The sequence below is a fragment of the Neopelma chrysocephalum genome, unplaced genomic scaffold (genome assembly GCF_003984885.1).
Source record: "Neopelma chrysocephalum unplaced genomic scaffold, ASM398488v2 Primary Assembly neopelma1_25, whole genome shotgun sequence".
In the NCBI taxonomy this organism is placed as follows: Eukaryota; Metazoa; Chordata; class Aves; order Passeriformes; family Pipridae; genus Neopelma; species Neopelma chrysocephalum.
Window position 1 is genome coordinate 47227145 of NW_020897694.1, and position 18050 is coordinate 47245194.

The window sequence follows — 18050 nt, forward strand, 5'->3', positions numbered from 1 at the left end:
GCAGTATAATCACATTCTAATAATAAACTCAACATTACGATGTAGAAAACCACCATGAGACTGCAAAATTTACTGAAAGACTACAAAATAGTAATAGTTAAATAAGTCAATTCTTTCTCTTCAGAGGAAGGAATCCAGCTCTGAGCTATGGTTAGGACATAACTATAACACTAGTTCCTAAAATATCAGTCTTAATCAACAGAGAATTTCCCCAGCCAAATTTAATTTACTATGGTGAGAAGACAAAAGGCTGACTGTAGCTTATGGAAATACCATGACATCTATGTATGGATTTGTCCATGTTTGTAACTGCACATAAAAGCCTAGAAGCTCAGGCTACAACAGGTTGGACCTGGCCTGCCCAAAAACATGTTTGGATTACTAGCCTTTTTTTTACTTCTGGTCCATCTTCTGGAAGCTCTACAGTCCCCTCCCAGCCACATGTCTGGAATAACACCGCTTACATGACAAAATGCCACCTTCCCCCCATCAAGCCTGTAGTGCACATCTGTTCAGTTAAGTGCACAGGGCTGCCTCAGCATCCATCCCATCCTACAGCTAGGTGTGTTCCCATTCCATGACCAAGATGTTGGTGCACCCCATAGAGTTTCATGGCTGGGCTTCATGAATGAAGATCTGGGGAGGGCTCTACCCACATTTGTTACAAGCGCGTTGGTGGCTAAAAAGGTCAATATGGGATAGACACGTCCGGTTGCAAAAGGCACAGCAGAAAGACTCCTTAGGTGGTATATTCTGCAAGGCTCGATTCTTTCTGCGTTGTCTTTTCTCCTCGAGAGTGATCCTGCGTGCTTTTTCAAAAGCATCAGCAGCGTTAAAGATAGTGTGTCTCCAGGCCTCCCAATTGGAGGCCAGAGTAGACCAGTTATGTTGATCAATATGGCCAAGGCTGAGATGTTGTTTCAGGGAGTCCTTGTATCTCCTCTTCGGGACTCCTTTCTTGCGGCAGCCGGTGGCAAGTTCACCATAAAGCAGGATCTTAGGGAGGCAGTGGTCCTTCATCCTGGAGACGTGTCCTGCCCAGCACAGCTGTGTTCTCAGCAACATGGCCTCAATACTTGTGATTGCTGCCTGTTCGAGAACAGATGTATTGGTCACATAATCTGACCAGTGGATGTTTAGGATTGTACGGAGGCAGTGTTGATGGAAGCGTTCTAGGAGTCGCAGGTGGTGGCGGTAGATGACCCACGATTCGGATCCATATAAGAGAGTAGACAGCACAATGGCTCTGTAAACACTGATCTTTGTACTTTTCTTCAAGTGTTTATTTTGCCACACTCTTCTATGGAGTTTTCTGAAAGCACTGTATGCCTTGGCTAACCTGTTGTCTATCTCCCCGTCAATCTTACCATCCGAGGAGATGAGGCTGCCTAGGTAGTTAAACTATTGGACTGATTTGAGCTCTGATTCGCCAATGATGATATGGGGATGATGGAATCACTAGCTATATACCGAAGGAGAAGTGCCTACACTTTGTTACTGTGATGGAAACACTGCTGGTCACGCAACGGAAACCTCCATAATAAGCCTTGGAAAAGACAAAAGATCAGGCACAACTGAGGTACAGGGCCTGAGTCTGGTGGTACTGAGGCTGACAGTTATGAGGAGAAAGGGCAGAGAGAGGACAGTAGGCTTGGAAGAGAAGGAGGGGGAATGGTCTTAGAGACGTGACTCATGATAAGTTTCACTAAAATGAAAATACAGCTTTAAAAAACCAAAGGGAAAATCCCTCACTATCTTATACAGAAGTTAGCTAACAAAATGTTACTCAGTAATTAAAACTGTTACCTGGTTATCTGAGTGCAGAACTTGACCCACGCAGGAAACATCCAAGTGAGCCAGGTAGGCAATCAGAAATGAATGACTATAAGAAGTCTTGAGATATTCAAGTATGATTAGCATTTGTTAAATGTGAAAGGAGAAAGGAAGGTGAAACAACCCCATTCTTATCCTAACATATAATTCGTATCAAGCTGTGATGTCACTTGCGATATCAAGATGTGGACTACTCATACATGCACTCAAAAAACCTAACACATTCCACGTAGAATTTACTTTATAAATGCCCTTACTAAGCATGATTCCAGCAGTCTTAAATTCACTCCAAAATGATATATGATGCATAATAAGTCCTGCTTTTTCTCTACAAGGAACCTCAGAAGGAATATATTGCAAATAAAATTCAACAAAAATTTACCAGTCAGATTCATGCATATTGCTCTGTCTTGCCCCCACACCCACACAGATAAGTACCAAAGCACCAAAAAAATAGCTGCTTGTGAGAAACAAGCAAAGGCTAATTTCCAGAAATAACATTATTCTTGAAACTTAAGCAAATCTACTTTTTCAGTTGTTTGTCTGTAATTTTCCCCCCTTGTCAATAATCATCACCCCAAAGACTGACTCACACTTCACATGATTTTTACCAAAAATCAGTTTTGTTAAACTATGCATGCATATACTTGTACAACATGCCGCATTTATATACATATATCTAATACATCTGTGCATGTTTAAAGGGGTAATAATTTTCTGATCATTCCCTGTTCCCTACTGGACATCTGTTGTTGGCAGCTGACAACAACAACTGACAGCTGTTGTTGGCATCTGCTGTTCTTTCCCATTTCAATTGCTATTACAAGTTACAGTTACCACTTGAATTACTATCATAGATCAGGTCAATACAAGTAGGTTGTCGACATGCTTAACAACAATAATAGTAGTAATAATAACAGTCTCTGTTGCAAGGAATAAAATTTTAGAGCATTTTTCACATCTGGATGGAGACATACCATGAATTTCTATGCAAAACACACTAATCTTGGAAGCCATGAGGCAGATTCAGAGCCACACTAGCCTAGCAATATATTTGAGCTAAATTTCCTGTCTAAACACCACCAGTTCTGTCAGACAGAGATATCAGCAGAGGCAGCAGAGCAGAGTCTGGTCCCAGTAAACACCCCACCAGAGCAGGAACAAGAAAAGCACCAGCAGCTGGACACAGCTGAGTAGATGGAAGATCAGAGGAAGAGTGAGGCTGTAGTGGCCAGCACGGCTGGCCAAGATATGAGTGAGGCAAAGCATGGGGGAGAAAGGAAAGACTTTTACTTATCAGGTTCCCAGCCAACATCATCTGCCATTGCTTACCTGTTCTGTTAAAAACTGGATGATTCCTGTCATTTTAATTCAATTTTTCCATGCTAGCAAAAAACAACTCCAAGAGGTTTCTAAGTGCCCAGAAAGCATCAATTCACAGCAATTTCCAACGCCAGTTAGCTTTGATGAAGCAACCCCATTTAATGAAAAGCTATTATGGTCTCAGATTACAACAGGGTGACATTCGTGAGAAAGGTTCTCCCTTTTGCTGAAAAGCTATTGCATTTCATAACCAACCTTTCCTAACACTGAAGGTATGAACACATACATATGCTCCTATTAGAACTCTAGAACGCTCCTAAATTCTTCTCTGTGGCGATAAGACAAAAAAAAAAAAAGGAACAAAAGTAAACAATAGGGAAAAGCATCATCAAGAGAAAGAGAAGCAGTAACAAGTACTGGAAGGCTGCAATAAGGTCTCTCTGGAGCCTTCTCTTTTCCAGGCTGAACAACTCCAGCTCACTCGGTCTGTCTTCATAGGAGATGTGCTCCAGGCCTCTGATTATCTTTGTGACCTCATCTGCTCCAACAAGTCCATGTCTTTCTTATGCTGAGGACCACAGACCTGGACACAGCACTCCAGGTGAGGTCTCACAAGGGCAGAGTAAAGAGGTGAATCATCTCCTTTGACCTGCTGGCCACCCTTCTTTTGATGCAGCCTAGGCTGTGGTTGGCTTTCTGGGCTGCGAGTGCACACTGTTGGCCATACTCAGCTTTTCATCCACAATAACTCTTAAATCCTTCTCCAGAGGGCTGCTCTCAATGACTTCTTCATCCAGTCTGTACTTATGCCTGGGATTGCCCTGATCCACGTGCTGCACCTTGCACTTGGACTTGTTGAACCTCAGGAGGTTCTCACAGGCTCACTTCTCAAGTTAGTACAGCTCCCCCGGATGGCATCCCATCCTTTTGTTGTGCCAACTGCACCACTCAGCACTGTGTCATCTGCAAACTCAACGGGGGTGCATTGATCTCATTGTCTGTGTCACTGGGGAAGATATTAAAGAGCGTTGGTCCGAAGACAGAGCCCTGAGGGACACCACTCATCACTGCCCTCCACTTGGACATAGGGTCATTGACCACAACTCTATGTCCATCCAGCCAATTTCTTATCCAGGAATAGTCCACCCTTCAAATCCACGTCTCTCCAAATTGGAGATGACGATGTTATGTGGGCCAGGTCAAAGGCCTTACAGAAGTCTAAGCAGATGACATTGGTAGGTTGACTGCTTGTTGACTGTTGCAGTCATTTCATCATAGAAGGTCATCAGATTGCTCAGGCATAAATTGCCCTTAGTGAAGCTGTGCTGGCTGTCTTGGATCACCTCCTTGTCTTGTATGTGCCTTAACATTGCTTCCATTAGGATCTGCTCCATGATCTTCCCCGGCACAGAGGTGAGGCTCACCAGTCTGTAGTTCCCCGGGTCTTCCTTTCTCCCCTTTTTTAAAAACAGGAGCAATGTTTCCTTTTTCCCAGTCACTGGCAATTTTGCCTGACTGCTATGACTTCTCAAATATGGAGAAATATATTGAATTATTGAAGTAATTGAATATTTAAATTACTAGGCTGCACATTCACATTTTATCTTTGTGTACATGTGTAAACCTTTTCAAGGTAAATGGGGGGGGGCAGTAGGGGAGGGTAGTGGATTTTATCTTAATAGAAAACGTCATACAAAAATTTACTTTAGCAGCCATCCTTCTGGACTCATTAAACTACATGCAAGTCAGTTTTATAAATGCATAGCTCTTGAGGAGATGGGTTCTTACAACACTTCTATAAGTATGCTTTGTAAAATGTTTATGTGGGCTCAGTGTGTGGGCAAATTCACAAAGAGATGAGCTAACTCCCTTCTTCCTGATGACCAATAATGATGACCAATAACCAGAAGAGGAAAAAGAAGAGATCCCTTTTAGAAGAACAGTCTAGACAGTTCAAAAATAGCCTCTGTGCCCTTGCCAGGTGCGCAGAAAACTGAAAAAGCAGGAACCATGGTGCTTACTGAAACCAGAGTGCTGTTTTGACAGTATTTTTCATCCACCCTCAATCTTCTGGATTTCAGCAAGGAGATTCATACTCATTCAGCTCCCAAAGAAGGCCACTTCATCCCAACGCTTAACTAAGAAGAACCATCATCAGGTTTCCAGGTGGCCTTCATACAGTGCAAAATCCTGAACATTAGGAGTATTTGTGATGCAAAGTGGCAAGAGGCTTCAAAAGCTGAGATGTCTTCAGGGTTTTAGCTCATCCTTTGCCCATTTGTTCCAATAAAACTCTTTTCGCTTGTTTGCTTGGCCTGGGGAAGGAGTTAAAAGTAGTAAGGGAAATCGCATTCCCTCTTTCCTGTCTTCACTTTTCAGAGAAAATAGCAAAGGTGAGTTATTTATTCTTTCAAGCCAATGTGCATGCTCTGTGCACTCAGGATGACATTCTCTCAGTGGAGAAATGTGGAGATGTGGAATTAGATAACATCAATTTATGTTAAATAATCTTAAAATAGAAACACATACAGTGCTGTTTTAAAATGTACTAGATAATGCTTTCACATAGTCTGATTCTGCATTTTAGTTTTTGTTTTCTTTCAGTGTGTGGGAGATATTATCTCATGTCCTAATGGATGTGGTCATTTTCTCTCTGTGGCCAAGTTTATAGATTCTTGAAGGTTCTGCTCCCACAGCTGGGGACTCCACATTTCCCTCAAGATCCTGGGTCAGCAGGAATCTATAAAACTCCACTCTGCCAGTGAGCCTTCACAAACCTGAAGTGACTGAAACTAGAGAGCCCAGGGACAGCAAGGGCTGCTGCAGGAAGATTTATCACGCAATGGTCTAGGATGTTAAAGACTCCAGTTCTCTAGGCAGAGTGCTAATGCTGCATGCACACATTTTATTGTATAATAAAGTAAGGTTGTGGCCATCAGATCATATCATAGCTCAACCAATTTGAATTCACAGTACTGAATTATACATTACTATATGCTTAACACCACCAAACTTCAAGTCTGTAAACACTAACTCTGCTCTTACTAGCTGCTATAAATTTGCCATTAGAAACTAAGTACTGTAGAGAGACTGAAGATTAATTGCTTTTTATCTTCTCTTCACACAGTTTTAAGTTATGACACTGTAGATATGAAAACAGTTCTGCAAGCCAAAAACTAATGAAGTTACCAAGCTGCAAAAGGCTGAGCTGCCATTACCTGGATCTACTTGATGCTTCTCCTGCCATAGCCAGCATCCTGTTTAACTGCTCCTTTCTCAGTCTGCCGGCATGTTGTAAGCTTGGCCACTAGCTAAATAGCAAACAAAACATACTATACAGAAGGCAAAAAAGAGATTAGGCTTGAAAACACCAGCGCAACTAGAAAAAGAGAAAGCGTGTCTAAATTTAACAGGTTTTGGTTTGTGTCTACTTTTCCCTTGCCCCTGTTTCCTTAACTTCATGGTATACATCAGCTTTAACTTCTTTCCCAAGGCACACCACCAAAGTCACTGTCAGTCTCTGGCCTTTATTTCCCACAGCATGCATGCAAGTCCCTAAACTCAAAAGCATTACAAGTGGGAAACATCAGTGCTGGATGGAGTCCAGATCTGATGATACAAAGTACAATTAAAGGCTCGGTAAATTAACAAATGACAGCAACTGCCTAACCGCATTAAGAAACACCTTACAATGCACATGCTTCGAGGCACATTTTCTGAAGCTTTATAAATACTCTGTTTCTTGCAATTTACACTCTCCAAGAGCTACTGTTAATAGTTCCTATAAAGCACTGCACATACAAACCAGATTAATTAAATGCTGCAGCCAAAGGTGATTACCCCCAACTCCAGGTTTACACTGCTGAACTGCTGATGCATTTTGCAACACTGCTTGGAAGGAAAGAAAACCAGTACACTCAGAAAATCTTACTCTTTTTACAAGACCCATTTTAAGAGAGTAAGGAAATAAGAGTGCCTATAGATATATTTGTTTAATGCAAAGATGCTAGTGCTTTACTCTGTCATGAAATTCAAGCAAGAAGCAAAGGAAAAGGAAACGAGAAAATTAATGAACTGGAAAAAGAATTCTTGTTCCTCAGTAGACTACCTAACTTCATTTAAAAATTACAGCTGCCTGAATGTTGCTCTAATAAGCATAAAAAGTTCATACTTGCTTGGCCTAGTGAGTGAAAATAGCAATTATTTTCTAAACTGACAAATCATTATTCATGGAACTTCATTTTTAAACTGCAAATCATCTCAAGTATAGATTGAATCCTAAGTTTGATTGAAGGTGTCACACCACTATATTTATTTGAATTGCTACGTCATGTAAGGAAACTCAATACAACACAATTTTCACAAAGCAGGCTTACAGAAATAAACTGAGGTAACAAAATAGGGTAATTCTGAAGGGACTAAAGCAAATTTTTCCAAGTCAATAAAATCTTACAGCAGACTTGCAACCTATCTCACAAGCACCAGACTTGCTTAAAAAGATGGTATTCATCATACAAATCTTAGGCTGCAGAAAAAAGAAAAAGGTATATATACGGTACCACACTAACAGAGAAACACGCAAAGAAAAAAAAATGTTTTGACCCAGCCATCTGCCCCATGATCCTGATCTGTTATTTATTCAGCCAAGCACATCACAATCACCCCCAAAACTTAGTTCATAGGGCCATAACAGATGATCTTTTCTGTTTCAGAGATGAGTATTCCTCCATCTTCCTGACAGGTGTTAGACTGCAGCAAGTCAGCCACGATGATGTCTTTCAGACAAACCTGAGGTTCATTCACAACCCCCTCCCATGACACAGTGCTCAGAATGGCACTTCAAAACCTCAGAGAGGCTTCTGACAATGTGGAGTTCAGACAGAATCAGACAGCTCTGGCAATTCGGCATCAAAATAAAAAACCAGATGAGTTACTGAAGTGTTTCTGTCCCAGCAACAGGAATGGCAGGAATGAAGACGAATACTGATCATGTGCATGGTCCCTTGCATTTCTAGGTCTTCATGCTGGTACTTCACTTAAGGTTTTGTATTTTTTCAGTCAGACTGGAGAGTTCCCAAAGCACTATTCACTTCTAAAATGCATGAACTGGCTTCCCTGGAAATAGCACTCAGCTGTAAAAGAACAAGAGTTATAAAAGTAAAGACTGCACCAGGGAATAAGAGACAAAAATCCTTTTCATTTACAGTTTAAATTTATGAAGTACTTTGTTAACGTCAAAATTTGCATAGCATAAGAAAGTCTTGGTGGGCACACTGAAGAAAAGACAATTTTGACAGCCTGGTTTTCCTTTTATTCTATGATTCTACCATTTCCCCTAACTCTTGGTCATTTCTTCCCATCATCCATACCTTTAATCCTTACTCTACTGTCCACATCACCTTACAGAATCAGAAGCACTCTGGACAACCTGATACTGCATTATCCTGTAGACAGAAAGTTCAGTTTTCCATAAGGCCAGACTGAGGTGGTGGAAGACACGTTATCCAAAAGCCTAGACATTTCCAGAAAAACCTTTGCTAACAGTCAGTTGTAATTCCCTGAGAAAGGTGCACTAATTAGAACATGAGTACATTTTTGCAACTTGTTTAAAACATCATCTCAAGAGCTCCTTGATTTTTCATGAGGAATAAAAATCTCTTCCTGCTTTTTTTCAACAAGACCTTTAAATCTACTGTTTCCTTCAGATAACTTTTTCTACAGCCAAGAGCATAATATTTCCTTACATTGTTACTGATGCTCTAATTATGAGTTCAGCATTTGCCCTGGAAATATAATAGGAACTCATAGATTACATTATCCAAATTTTTCTCCCCACTTGCTTGGACACTATCCCAAATAAAGCCTAATACACAGTTTACAGTTCATGCCCACTGAGGACTAGCTTAACAGCAGCAGATTAGCATGCATATAAATGCATCACAATTCTATACTGTCAGACCTTTTGGTTACAGAATCACAGAATATTCTGTTGGAAGGGACCCACAAGGATCATGGAGTCCAACTCTTAAGTGAATGGCCCATACAGGAGATGACTGAATCCGTGACCTTGGCATTATTACCACCAAGTTTTAACCAATTGAGCTAATCTCAGGGCTGATGGACACTTGGACATTTTGCAATAAACTCTGTGACCTGCAGTTAAGGTCCTGTGCTTTCAAGACCAACACATGATTACATGGACGTTTCTGCTTCACATTTTATTCTGCCTCTTAAAGCAGAGTTTGTGCCCTCAGATTTGGAAATATGGGAATGTTTAGAAAAGTCAAAAGAATGAACAAGTACATATTTTTAAAAATCCATCTTTATATTTTTCAATCCATCTCATGATTTCTGTATTCTCCAGAGTGGACAGTCCAGCTGCAGTGGAAGGCATTTTAGAGAAGTTTAAAAGAAAGAAGTATGGCAAGCTACAAGAAGGATGTAAATACATGCATAGTTTCCTCTTTGTCAAACCAGGATTTGCAGGCCTTCTGATTTAAAAGGCAGCTGCAAAGTACAACATTTCTAGGTATTATTAACTGTAGAATTAATTCTCTGTTGGTTTGGTCATTTGTGAATCTTATAGATATACTTCCATATGAGATATACTCCCATAAGAACTTCTGTTATTTACAGTACTTGAATGGGAGAGTCCTAGTGTACTACATCTGGAAATTAATATGCTCCCCTCTGCTCCAAGTAAATGAATGTTCCCCTCTATTTCCCAGGATTCTACATCTTCCTCTCAGAAATATAAAAAACATAACAGTCGGAAAAAAAAATCTTAAATTCTTTGCAAAGTAGATTCACTGAGGAATTATTTTGGATTGACACTACCATCACATTTCCTTCTGACATTCTATAGTCTACTATATTTAGTCACAATCAGTATTTATATTGCATAACTTTGATACACATCAGATAGCATGTCACAGCTCTGACATTATTCTCAGTGTAGGTAGTTTCCACTTCTTCTTAGGATAACAATTCAGTCAAACATAACATTAAATAAGATTTTAAGACAGCAGATGGCATCACTTAGTTATTTTTAACTGTTGCACACTGACCGTTTACTATGCAGCATAACCCATCTCTGAAGATTAGTTAATGGAGCTCTATGGACAGCACAGAAAAGTGACATTTCAAATAAAAAAAAAAAAAATTACCATTTTACCAATCTGGTTGCTTTGATCTTTACTGAGCTTCATGCAAGCATCTTAAAAGAGCCCAGAATTTCCCACAGCTGCAGTTGCTCTTCTTTGGGTTCACCAGGTACTTCTGTGCCCCTAGCTGAAGGCATTCTTATCTGCAAGAGCAGTGGCTGGCTTTCAGCAACCTGTCAGCTCTGACTACAGCTTAGTGGGAATTCACACACTTTTCCTCGTTTTTTCCCCACTAGGATTGCTGTTAGAGCTACACTGCACCATCAGGCACAAAATCAAAGTATTTCAAACCACTATTAGAGAAGTTGCCCATTCAACAAATCAGAGTTAACAAAAGTGGTGAATGCCAGAAAGGCTCCTCATGCCCGTACAGCATGACACGGGAAATAATAGCCAGAATGAAGAGAGACCTGGCTCTAAGCTTTGTGAGGAACTGCAAAACTAGATCTGCTATTCCATCTTCCTTTTATAATTTCTTTCGCAATGTTCCTTGTATAATATCTAGAATTATGTGAATTCAGATGATACATGGATTTGAAAAGGTAAACTTTAAAAACAAAGGTGTCTGTGCACAGGCACAAACTGCCTGGGGAAATGGGAATTCAGAGAAGGCAATGTACCAAATCATTTTTCTGATCCCTTTTCAGAATAATAAAAACATAATGTTCTACTCAGGGTATTTAGAAAGTGCCTGTCACAGTAGTTAGGTGTTACAGTCAGAGTTCGTGATCAAAGAGGTGTATTTTTCCATGTACCACTCAGAATGGATGCAGGAATGCACTATGGGGATCTTGAGCTTGCAATGCCACTAGGGAACAGTCAAGTGGACGACCTTCAGCAGGCTGCATGGCCAGACTTGTAAAATCAAAGTGATGGATAAGTGCACATGCCCAATGGTATTCATGCTTAGTATTTAGTGTGCATTTTACAGCAGCCAGGAGCTCGACTTGAGTATCTTCAGTAGCCATTAATATATTTTCAATGAAGAATGAATTATGAAAACCAACAAGGTAAAGCAATTTGTGAAAAAGCTATAGATTTCTTCAGAAAAGAAAAAAATACTACAGAGAATACTGAAAACAAACATTAGAACTAATGTTATAAAATCTTTTCGTTTTATACCTTCATAAAGATCTGTTTTCTCCCGCAGTGTTCAGATCAGCATTGCACTACCAAAGCACTCATCCTTTCTACTCTCAGCCTAGGGCAGAAATAAGCCTTTTCAGTCACTCAGAGCAAGACATTATACTTCCAGAAAGCAAACAGAGCTCCAAGAGCTGTGATGAACAGATATGAGAAGAAGGGAAAATGTCAATCTCTAATACAATAAATAACTCAAATCTTTTTTCTTTTTATAAAGTCACTTTCCAAAGTGTTGGCAGTCTGCATTAGACAATTTTTTCCCCCAAGGGTTAATTTTTTTTTTGCTAGTCATACAAATTGAATGTAATTTTCCCTCTGTAATAGAATGAATTAGACATGTATATCTAACAATAATGTGAACCCAAACTAGCAGCACAATTACTAATGTCACAATATTTGGTATTGATACTCACTGTAGCCAAATGCTTCCTGCTGAGTCACTTTTGAAATACCAGTTCAAAAGGTAGCAGACAGAAGACTATATTCCTAGAGGTCACCAAATAGTTGGTAATGTTATTTGTAGTGAAGGTCACTACCATAACAAGAAGAATTAAACAATTCAGTTGACTACAGTTGAAGTGGTCAGCCTCAAATGATCTTGCTCTGTCCAATCTTACAGCTGCAGCTTAACAAAACAAGATACAGACACAGTAGCTAAAAACCATAAGACACTAGGTCAAGAGGTCTGTACTCAATGTCATAAGTGACACTGGGTAGACTTCAAATTGTAGGTGAAGGATATTCATTTAAATATAAGACCATATTTTAGCATTATTTATAGGTCTAAAATTACACATAGAGATTCACCAGGGCTTTCTAAAACAGAAGCAAGTCAGTTGCCTAAGCCCTGTTGCATTCAGCAGCCGTTAACTCAGCAGTTTGTTTAAATACTGTAAAATGCCACAGAAGACTTCCCTCTATATGTATGTGTGCTTAGGCATTTCCAAGTATCTGACCACTAGGTACATGTGAAGTGAAGCCCTTTAAACTTCCCCATTATGTAAGCCATTCTGCCCTATTTGATGAATTTTGTGGTGACTATCATAATCGAACTGTGTATTGTACTCTTTATTCAGAGGCACAGATACATAAACAGATAAAAAACATTTTCCAGAATCACAGGGAAAGTTCTGTAGACGTGCCTACATTATTTCACAGTCAGCTACAGTGAGCTTTCGAGCTAACCTATGTAAACGAAGCACCATATTCTCCCCAGCTTACTTCTGGCAGGCATAAACAGGTCTCCAGAGCTCCACCAATTCCTATGATGTACCCCTTCCTGCACCTTCAGAATTACTTCCTTCCCAAATCCTTCTTCTAGACTAGCCTTCCCAGCTAAATTCTGAATTTAAATAAGCAGTTAAGAATAGTTGGTTTCTCAAGTGCATAACAATCTACTTACCCTTTTATCCCAATCTCAGCTGTCCTAGGTGGTTTGCAGACACCCGTGCAGCAAATGCCAAGGGACTGGCTATCTCCTCACTTCCTTTAACACAGTTTAACTCTGAAAACATGAAAAATTACCTCTTTTCTGTCTTCAACAGCACTTTTAAAGTGGTGGTGGGAGGAGTAGAAAGTCTCCCTATCTTGCAGTGTAAGAAAAAGCTAAAATTCCCATCACAAGTGACTCACCAACATTAATCATATATACACCAGATTGAAAGGCACTCAGAACATGAAGCTTCAATCCCATCCTCAGTTAAGCAAATGAGAAGCAAATTGCTCAGTACTGTCACATTATTTCAACTGCTGTATCTGTACAATTTTGCACAATGAAGCTGATTAATATAAATTTATTGTTTCTAGCACTGAATTCCTACAGAGAACTGCTGCTGAATCTTTTGGAAGAACAAACAGCTGAGTAGCATGCAACTTCCTTTATCTTGAAATGAAAAAGTATCAATGTAAAATATTTTCATATGTAAGACATTCATATCACTTACCACCTGGTTTATGCATTACAATGAATATCATTATTGCTTAACCAAGCAGACGCACATCAGAGTCTTCAGTAACCAAAACACACTGCAGCTTGAGATATTGCATCTTCTGTTTACTTCTCTCGGAGAGTATTGTGAGTTTTTATTCAATAATATGAAATCCAAGTACAAAAATCCACAGAGTACTGTTTAGACTCAAGTTTACAGATAAATGTTGGGAGTGAGGGAGGATGAAGAGAAAGAGAAAAACAGTAGGAAAAAGTCCTACTATCTCCAAAGTGAAGCTTGAGAATGAGAGGATTTATCTTCTTATTTAAAAAAAGACGACAAAGTCACATTTGGAAATACACACATGCCACGGAGTCTACAAAGCAGGGAATTTTCCCATTCATACTATGTACTCAATACCACTCCATGTTATTCATAAACTGGACTCAGGCTTTTCGCCTTTCTGGTGTTTTTAATTCTGCCTAATACTATTATCCAGCCCTCACAGCACTATATCCAGAATTGTATGTGAAGAATATTCTATTAACCATAAAAAACAACAGTAGAATTATAAAAAGTGAACTACACTTCTTCTATTTTTCAGGAAAGTAGTCTAATGCCCAGGAACCAGATTACAATCTGACATCATCTTGTAAATTCAAGATAAATCAAGTGCTGCTTTAACAATACTTTGGCATAAAAGAAATCAAGATCTCACTGCAATGAAGTGCTTGAGCTACTGCCAAGTTAGTAATTTCTACTGGCATTTAATTATAGTGCATTTCCTGAAGCTAAGGCACAACTTTACCATGAGCAGGGCTACTCTGAGCAAGAGACTTGTTCTGTTCAAATCAACACTCATCTGATAAATAGGTTTAATATGTAGCATGGAAAACCAGGCAAGGGTGTAAATTTAGCTCCTCACTGAATGTTAGAGAATATTCAACCCAGAAATTATAATTATCAATGTAAATAATAACAATACTTAAGTACATCCTACTTATGTTTGCAAATGTAAGCGCAAAACGGTCAGATTTCCTTCTGGGTAGAGGTATTTAAAAGAGTCCTGGTCAAAAATTGGGTTCTGATATACCTTACACACTTATACACCTCTAGAGAAAATGTCTGCATAACATTCTAATTTTTGGTGACTAGGCTTTTTCACAGTATTTTTAACAGTCTTTTTTTGACATATTCAAAAAGAAGCACTCTACAGAAAGGCCTAGAGACATCCTGAGTTGCAAATATGCCCGAAGAATATGTTCACCAGAATATGCCCTCCAGGAAATGTTTTTATGTAATAAATAACAAGAAAGTCTTTTAATAAAGTGATTTAAAATTGCTACTGATGGTCCCAATGCCATCAGTATTGCAGTCTGGGGTACAAAAGAGTGCAAGACCTCAAAAAGTCATATTAATAATATAGAAAAGTTCAGTTTAAGGACTAACACGTTGGTTGCTACACAAGATCCTACACAGAGAAAAACCAAAAGAAGGTAAGCCTTTGTTTCTTGATAGATTTTGAGAGCATAAAGAATGACTGCTTGATTTTACTTTGAAAATGAACATCTCTACTCTCACAAAAAAGAGCAGTGTTAGAAATCAAGTGGGAATAATACCTCACATCATTTGAGACTTGTGACTAGTAAGAAGAAAATCTACCATGATTAGTTTACAATGTTCATAATGACATATACAGCATACTGAATCCAAAGCAGCAGAGGGGACCAATCCATATCCCTGTGAAGTATCCAGCTCTCAATAATCACTCCAACTTACATGTGAGAGGATCAAAATGAAAGGTTTGTGTTAGATGCTTAACAGAGACTGTACATAGGTATTTAAATTCAGGCCAGGAAAATTGCCCAGGCTTCTACAGCCCTTCTGGCATGGTCAATGAAATGTCAGTCTACAATCAATCCTCCATACCTCAGCCCTGCCATGCTGCCCTAAGGTCCACACAGCAGTGATTGAACAGGCAGGAAGTTCAGGAGGTGGTCTTCCAGAGGTACATATGAAAGGCAACGTGTTTACACATCTGTGATGACCACAGATTTTGTTCCAAGACATGGAACTAGGCTCTTCTGTAAAAGAAAAGCTTCAGGGCCAGAATGCTAAGCAGATGTGGGAATATATTTCTGGGAAAAAAAAAAAAAACAAACAAAACAAAACTAAGAAAAGAGTGAAGGAAAAAAAACCCAAAACCCTCAAACCAAAGCCAAAAAACAGTTACCACCACCACAATTAAAAAAAAGAACCAAAGCAAAGACATAATCAATTAGTGCAAACATAAACAAAGGAATTCCTGATTTTAGGCTATTCTCTAACCTAGTGGCTTGTAGCTCTTTCAAGAGACTGGAGTTTCAACCTCCTGCCAGGCCACGCTGGAACCCATGTCTTCTGGGTCCTGTGCAGCCCTGCCTGGCATTGCAGCAGGTCTATGATACAGCACCTGCTTCTTCTTTCCATTGCATAGCTCAGGCACGCACTCAAGGATGTAGTTTCCCCTCCAGAAAAAGCCAAGCATTTCAAAGGTCTGTTACAACTTTGCAGTTTGACACTTCCCTCCCTATTTTAATTTAGTCCCAAGGAAATTGTTTAAGGTCAGCTTTGTAGAAGCAGGAATAGAAGTCCAGCACCAGTCTCAGATGTGGACCGCACCCTGATGTTCACTGCCCAAGTATGAGTGCATCGTTCAAGATCCAGGGCTTAATCCTTTCTCTTCTCCAGATGCTTCACAGCAACTGTTGTCACTCAGGCTGGAACACAGTGTGAAGAGTGCTACATTTCAAGTACATTTCTATACTCTTATGACTCTTGACTCCTCTTTCTTGTCTGTTTAGAAACATACTGGGGTAACATACACCATAAATAAAACAAATGTCTTTGAAGAAGGCCTCAGGAAGATGTTCAGAAAGTCTCTTGAGTTTGACCTGATGTTTTGGCCTGTTACAATCTGTGTGGTGCTTCAGATATTTTCAGTAAGTCTTAGTAAGACAAATTATCCCCCTGATTTAGACTAAATGGGAGTTTTCATCCATGTTATCTGAAATTTTGTATTGATCAGAGAAGTAGTCCTAAATTCACAATGCATTGATATGGGCAAAATAGAAAGGTGCTACTCTGAATATGGATAGTCAGAAATTGCAAGGTTATGTAAATAGAGAACTCACGTGAAATTTGAGCCTCAGAGTCAAGGGGGAGATTTTATCTTTTACACTTATAATTAATTTCTAGCCTTGTTAAGCACACAAAAATATATGCTTGCCTTTCTTTCTACCTAAGCATACAAGAGTCTCAGAAAATTATACTGGTAAACAGGAACAATGACAAGTCTTGATTCTGGTATAAAAAGAAAGGAACAAAACCAGGATCATGAAAAATTGTAGAAGCAAGCATTGAATACCTGAAGGGAATAATTCATGGGAAGTTAATGAGTACCCAATATGAGACTGAGCAGGAAAGCAACAGAGTCAGAAACCTTTGGAGGAAAAGCAGCAATTGTAAACAAGGAGAACACAGAATGAAATAAGGTGTTGACAACAGGCAAATAAAAATTCAGATTATTAGAAAATTAGAAGAACTGAAATGAGCAATCAGTTGCAGGAAGGCAGGAAAGAAAAAAAAAAGGCCAAAAGAGTCATGAATAATTTCAAAAAATAATCCACTATTGAAAAAGAACAACAACGTGAGACACAAATCTTGGCAGCTTGTCAAATTTTAATTATCTTTTCAATTACTAATTAGGTCTTCTCATTGATTCAATGAGAAGACAAACTTTCAAGAGTTTTAATGTTATCTTTTTTGTCAACCTCTATGATCTACTCATCACAGTGAAGAACCAGAATCCCATCAAAGAGCAGAATAGGACATTTGCTACAAGACAATCTCTGTCCCTTAATACTACAGAAACCCCGAGTAAACATCCATCCTAAATGAAGAACAAGGCAGAAATTTCAATTACATCAGTGGAATACGATTTTACATGTGTTTTTGACAAATAAGCCATTCTGAGAAAGCAACCTATCTTAAATGGAAATTATCTTTAGGGGTTTTTTTTGTAGTCTTGATTGGAATAATTACTTAAGCATATGAGCATCAAAGAGAAGGCAGCTGATGAGCATTAGCAGGCACACATGATGCACAGCAGTGGTACCTGCACATGACTACACCAAGTGCATCTCCATTTCTTTTTAACTGCTACCAGGCTGATTTCCTTTTAATCAAATAAGAGAGAGAAAGACACTGCCTGGCCCAAAGCCAGCATTACCACTTCCAGGCCACCTTCTCTCTCTCCTCTGTAGGCATCAATACTGGAACTCAGGGAGGGCATGAGCCCTCCGTGAAGCCTTGAAAGGAATAGGAGTGCCTGGAGCAGGACAAAACTGTTACAGTTACTGCTGGAAACTAATGCCAGACCCAAAGTACAAAAAAAGGTGCCTAGAACTTTGTTCCTGCTCCTTTAGGGATAGTACACAGAACACGTTGTTATTTACAAGCTACAGAGAAAAATCCAATTGCACTCCTTTCACTTATGATGGCTTTCAACTATGTATGTTAAATCTTAAAAATTATATAAATTAAGGTGCATTACCCAGGGGAACATTAATTCATTTTTGTATTACTGCTTTTCCCAAAATACTTCAATAGGTATTCATTT

At 39.3% G+C, this 18050-nt stretch overlaps 1 protein-coding gene across 4 annotated transcripts in view; it reads right to left on the reverse strand.

Moving 5' to 3' along the window:
• Window positions 1–18050, reverse strand: part of ARHGAP6 (Rho GTPase activating protein 6) — a 327498-nt gene that overhangs the window by 111396 nt on the left and 198052 nt on the right. Inside the window, exon 1 of one of the 4 annotated variants that reach the window (XM_027675163.1) lies at window positions 12865–12965. The exons of the other annotated variants lie outside the window; for them this stretch is intronic. The gene's annotated coding sequence lies outside the window, so the exon portion shown is untranslated. Of the gene's footprint in view, window positions 1–12864; window positions 12966–18050 lie in introns of those variants that run through there. 4 annotated transcript variants of the gene reach the window in all.